Source organism: Lepidochelys olivacea (assembly GCF_965140295.1).
Source record: "Lepidochelys olivacea isolate rLepOli2 genome assembly, chromosome: 23".
Taxonomy (NCBI): domain Eukaryota; kingdom Metazoa; phylum Chordata; order Testudines; family Cheloniidae; genus Lepidochelys; species Lepidochelys olivacea.
The window spans coordinates 8,939,207-8,945,350 of record NC_140433.1 but is presented as its reverse complement, the minus strand read 5'-3'; positions in this window follow the sequence as shown (position 1 = coordinate 8,945,350).

Genomic DNA, 6,144 nt, shown 5'->3' with positions numbered 1-6,144 from the left:
AGGGGTTTGAGCAGATTATGGAGCAAAGACACGAGGTATCTGAAGGGAAAAGCTCAGACTTGCAGATGGAAGCAGGACTAGGGAATTCTGAGGGGAGACTGGGTGAGGAAAGTGGTCAGTGGAAGCATGTGACTAAAAGAACTAGGCAGAGGAAAAGACGGGCTAGTGAAGGAGAAATAGAGCTTCAGAATAGGTTTGCAGAGTTGGAAAATGAAGAAGGGGCTCAGCAGGTAGTCACTGAAGGTGACAGGGCAAGGAAGAAGAGAAGAGCGGTTAGTCCTATAGGAAAAGGGGAAGAGTTAATGGAGATTACACCAAATATGAGCCCCAGGAGGATACAGGATGGGTTAAAAAGGATTACAAGGGAGAATGGGAATGGAAAAAACTTGCAGCCAGAGGGAACAGGGGATAGACTGGAGAATAGCACCGTCACTAGGAAAAGGCAGGTCTATGTGATTGGGGACTCTTTACTGAGAAGAATAGATAGGCCTGTAACCAGAGCTGATCCAGAAAATAGGAGGATGTGCTGTCTTCCAGGTGCTAAGATACGGGATGTAGACCTGAGGTTGAAAAGGATTCTAAAGGGAGCGGGAAAGAATCCCCTAATTATCCTTCATGTGGGAACAAATGATACGGCTAGATTCTCGCTGGAAAGTATTAAGGGAGACTATGCTAGGCTGGGGAGGACGCTTAAGGAAATTGAGGCTCAGGTGATCTTTAGTGGGATTCTGCCTCTTCCTAGAGAAGGGCAACAAAGGTGTGACAAGATTATGACTATCAATAGATGGCTTAGGCAGTGGTGCTATAAGGAGGGCTTTGGGATGTATGGCCATTGGGAGGCATTCATGGATAGAGGACAGTTCTCTCGGGATGGACTTCATCTGAGTAGGGAAGGAAATAGACTTCTAGGATGGAGGCTGGCACAATTGATTAAGAGAGCTTTAAACTAGGAATTTGGGGGAGATGGTTGGGAGATGTCCAGGTAATCTCCACGCCAGAATTTAGCATAGAGTGGAAAGAAAATGAAGTAAGAGTGGATACAGCTGTAGGTAGGAGGAAGGGCAGTGTAGATACAAGTCTAATAGGTTATACTGGTAGTAAAATAACCATGCCTAATAGGGTACAGAATGTGAGTGAGGCCAAACAGCAAAAATTAAGATGTTTGTACACTAATGCAAGGAGCCTAGGTAACAAAATGGAGGAACTAGAGTTACTGGTGCAGGAAGTGAAACCAGATATTATAGGTATAACAGAGACCTGGTGGAATAGTAGTCATGACTGGGCTACAGGTATTGAAGGGTATGTGCTGTTTAGGAAAGACCGAAATAAAGGTAAAGGTGGTGGAGTAGCACTGTATATCAATGATGAGATAGAACGTAAAGAAATAAGAAGCGATGAAATGGATATGACTGAGTCTGTTTGGGCAACAATTAAATTGGGGAAGAAAACTATTAGAGCCTCCCCTGGGATAGTGCTTGGGGTGTGCTATAGACCGCCGGGATCTAATTTGGATATGGATAGAGCCCTTTTTAATGTTTTTAATAAAGTAAATACTAATGGAAACTGTGTGATCATGGGAGACTTTAACTTCCCAGATATAGACTGGAGGACGAGTGCTAGTAATAATAATAGGGCTCAGATTTTCCTAGATGCGATAGCTGATGGATTCCTTCAACAAGTAGTTGCTGAACCGACTAGAGGGGATGCTATTTTAGATTTGGTCTTGGTGAGTAATGAGGACCTCATAGAGGAAACAGATTGGAAGGCCCTGGAGGTTTTTCGCCTTCCTCTGTAGCATGGGGCACGGGTCACTTGCTGGAGGATTCTCTGCTCCTTGAGGTCTTCAAACCTCAATTTGAGGACTTCAATAGCACAGATATAGGTGTGAGGTCATTTTTAGGAGTGGTGGGTGAAATTCTGTGGCCTGCATTGTGCAGGAGGTCAGACTAGATGATCATAATGGTCCCTTCTGACCTAAATATCTATGAATCTATGAAAGAGCCCCCCAGACACTGACCTATGAACCTACTCATCAGTGTCTAATTCCAGCTACTGGTGAAGGCACCATGGGTTTATCCTTGCGTTTACATGCTGTACCTAGTACCTCTTCCTGTATCTTACCCTGCATTCTCTCCAAGATTAATGTAAATGAAGAGACATTGGCTTCTGGTTTGGATATTGCTCTAGAAAAGGGGTCGATAGCACTACATAGTTAGTTCTATGTTTCTTGAGTAGATGTTTTTTATGTCTAATGACTGTCTTACATGGTTATACCACTTACCATGTGGGAGCTGGTATTTCCCAGAGATCCTCAGATCTTATGAATGTAAACTGTTCAGAACTGGCTATTTGGTTGGGCAATGGAACAACACGTGAGACAGACATTTCCTGTTTAATGTGAATTAAACCAAAGAGAGATGCAAAAGTTTCCAGATCTGATGAAAAAGGAGCAAGACAAAAGCTCATCTGAGACCGAAAGCATGAGCTTGAGGAAGTCGTAGGTGTCTGCTAATAAGCCAAATGGCTAGACGGAATGTTTTATATTTTGTTAATGGGAATATTTGGGGGATATTATATTTCCACAGAGGAGTGTAGCACTGATATGGGAATGTCAGGGTTCTACATACCTGCATCCTGTATCTCTAAGGCTGTGCCCTGTCCCTTTAAGGGTTTGGAGATCTGCTAGCGAGGCTAAAGAGGAACAGTGGGGATGCAAGCTGCACCCCCAGGAGGGTTTCTGTCGTTCTCCAGGGGGACCCAGCGGGTTGCAGCCTGCGTTTGTTTGGGGAGTTGGACATTAAGTTTAACAAAATTCCATGTTTAAAACCATCCCTGGTCTGGCAGTGTAACACATGCTCTGACCACCAGACCCCTACAGTCCCAGATCCAGCAGAGTTGGGGGTAACAGCTTGCACCCAGATTCTGGTCTGGTCAGGTTGGTGGAATTAACACAGCTCATCCCCCCAGTTCCCCTGGGTGTCCCCTGTGCAGCACAGAGACGTGGGCAGCAGTTGATGGGGATGTGGTTTGTTGGGAGTGGCAGGGACCTTGGTTTGCTCTCACTGAGCATCACAGGCTCCCTGTGCCTGCCGCCCGCTGCTCAGTTCCTCATTTGAGCTCCTGGGGCATCAGGCTCCATGGAGCTGGGGACTGGGGTATTTGGAGCAGCACTGAGGGGTCCCATCATGTGGTGTGAGCTCACTGCCCTTTTTTTCTATGAGTGCCAGCTTGGGCAAGGGTCTGAGGCCAGCACTTGTGTCAGTGGGGCAGGATCGGAGACAAGGGTGAGTTGGCTGTTCAGGCAGCGTGAGAGGCTGGGTGCTGAGTACCAAAGGGGCCAGAGGGCTGGGGGAACGTTTGTCTTAATAATGGGGAGCTGAGTCAGGGAAAAGAGGAGCTGAGACCTGAACCTTCACTCCAAAATGGAAACAATATCCTGCACCCTGATCAGGTTGCCCGGGGTCAAGCCAGAGTCACTCATCGCCTGCAAAGGCAACAGGGCTAGATTCTGATCTCAGCTCCCCTCAGGTTTCAGAGTAACAGCCGTGTTAGTCTGTATTCACAAAAAGAAAAGGAGTACTTGTGGCACCTTAGAGACTAGCCAATTCATTTGAGCATAAGCTTTCGTGAGCTACAGCTCACTTCATCCGATGAAGTGAGCTGTAGCTCACGAAAGCTTATGCTCAAATAAATTGGTTAGTCTCTAAGGTGCCAGAAGTCCTCCTTTTCTTTTAGCTCCCTGAGGGCTGCAGTTAGATCAGGGGCTACATTCGCATCTTTCATCCCAGAGTAAATAAAAATAAATATTGCAACCTAGTCAGGGTAATTGGATATTAGACCTTGTTGTGACCGATGAAAATGTGACTAGGGTTGCCAGGTACCCAATTTTCAACCAGAAAGTCCGGTCAAAAAGGGGACTTGGCAGTGTCCAGTCAGATGTACTGACCAGACACCAATAGTCTGGTTACTGCGGGCGGGAAGGGAGAGGTGCCGGGTCATCAACCCGAGCCAGACCCCGCTCAGCTGGGGCCGCCTCCTACTTGCATCTGGGCAGGCAGGAGACTTCATGTCAGGCTGCAGCTCTGTGTCAGAGGGATCACAGTGGGAGTAGAGAAGGGAAGTGGAGAGGAGAGGAGCCAGCTACAAGGAAGGGGGAGGAGAGAGAGCAGCGATGGGGGGATGGGGAGGAGAGGAGCGAACAGGGGTAGGGGCTTGAGGGAAAGGATGGGGCAGGGGCGGGGTCTTGTGAAAAGCGGTGGGAAAGGGACAGGGACTTTGGGAAAGAGGCAGGGAAGGGAGGTCCGGTTGTCTGCAAATAGAAAGTTGGCAACCCTAAATGTGACCAATGCTGGGGCGTGGTTTAAGATGTATCAGATGCCCCCAAAACACAAAATTCAGCAAATTGTGAAAGTGGCTTCTTCAGCTAAACCCCCATCCTGGTTATCAGTGGAAGTGAAAGCAGAAATAACAAATAATAATATTAAACAACTAGGAAATGGGGAACTTCATCTCAATAGGTGCAACTGAGGAGTTAGGAATTGTAGACACTTGATAAGAAAAATCTAACAATATCAATGAAAAATCTGTGGCATTTTAGGATAAGGACAATAAGGAGTTCTTGAAACATATGGAAAACAAAATATCCTAGCAATCAGTTTTAGTGCAGTTGGAGATGAGGATGGTACAACTGTAAATCATGATGCAGAAAAAGGAGAAGTATTACAAATCTTTCTGTTCTGTATTTGAGAAGAAGTGGAATGACGTACCCATATCCTACAGTAATAGTGAAATACTTTCTATTCCAGTTGCACCTAGCGAGGATGTTAAACATCAACTATTAGAATGCAACACTTTTTAAAGGTATAACAAGATGCATTGGCTGGAAGTTGAAGCCAAACAAATTCAGACTGAAAATACAGCAACAATTTGTTGAGAGAGAGTAATTAACACTGGAACAATAGACCAAAGGACGTACTGGATTCTCCATTCGAAGACAGCCGACATGACAAACTTTGGATTGGATACCACACAGTCATTTTACAAGGATGAACATGGGGGTGTAGGATGTTCCCCCGAGGTACAGAACATCACCCCCACACACACACCAGCTCGTGCTGCCATGGCTCAGCAGGGTTGGGAAGAACAATTCTGCCCCTGATGGCCTGAGGGGCAGCTCCATCGGTAGGGGCAGGAGCCACCCAGGGGATATATAGGGCAGAGAATGCTCTGGAAATTCTGGGAGGATTCTGGGGGCTCTTCAGAGACTGGGGTGCTGGGAGACACTCCCCCCCCAACCAGGCTGAGGAGGGGTGATGGGGGGGTGGAGAAAAATCCTTCTGGTGACCCAGCAGGGCCCAGGAGAGCTGGGAAGAAGGTCCGAGGGGGCAGATGGGATCCAGAACTGTAGGGTCCATCCCTACAGAGATGGGATCAGCTACTGGGGAGGGGGTAAGAGCTGGGGGAGGGAGCCGAGTGATGTATAGAGTGGGGGACCCTACTGCAGGGACTGAGGCAACAGAGAACTGAAGCTCCAGAGAGAGACCAGGACAGACACCCCGGGGTTGGGGGAGCAGTAAATGACTTTATTTCAGTGCCAGGGGCCAGACCTCATGTCTCCATGCACAGGGGGCCGGTCACTCTATCTCAGGAGATGGAAGAGGCCAGCTGGGCAGCCTCTGAGCCCCAACTCCTCTGTGCACCCCCAGAACAGGAACAGACCTGAAAGACCTCTCTGCTCTGCAGCTAACCCTGGGGTCAGGGATCCCGCCTCTGCCTCCCTCAGATCTAGTCCCCTTTAATCTGTGATTCCACAGAGTCCCTATCCCATAAGAACATAAGAGTGGCCATACTATGTAAGACCAAAGGTCCATCTAGCCCAGTAACCTGTCTTCGGACAGTGGCCAATGCCAGGTGCCCCAGAAGGAATGAACAGAACAGGTAATCAACAAGTGACCCATCCCATGTCACCCATTCCCAGCTTCTAGCAAACAGAGGCTAGGGACACCATTCCTGCCCATCTTGGCTAATAGCCATGGATTAGCCTATCCTCCATCAATTTATCTAGGGGGGTTTTTTTGGAACGCTGTTATAGTCTTGGCCTTCACAACATCGTCTGGCAAAGAGTTCCACAGGTTGACTATGTGT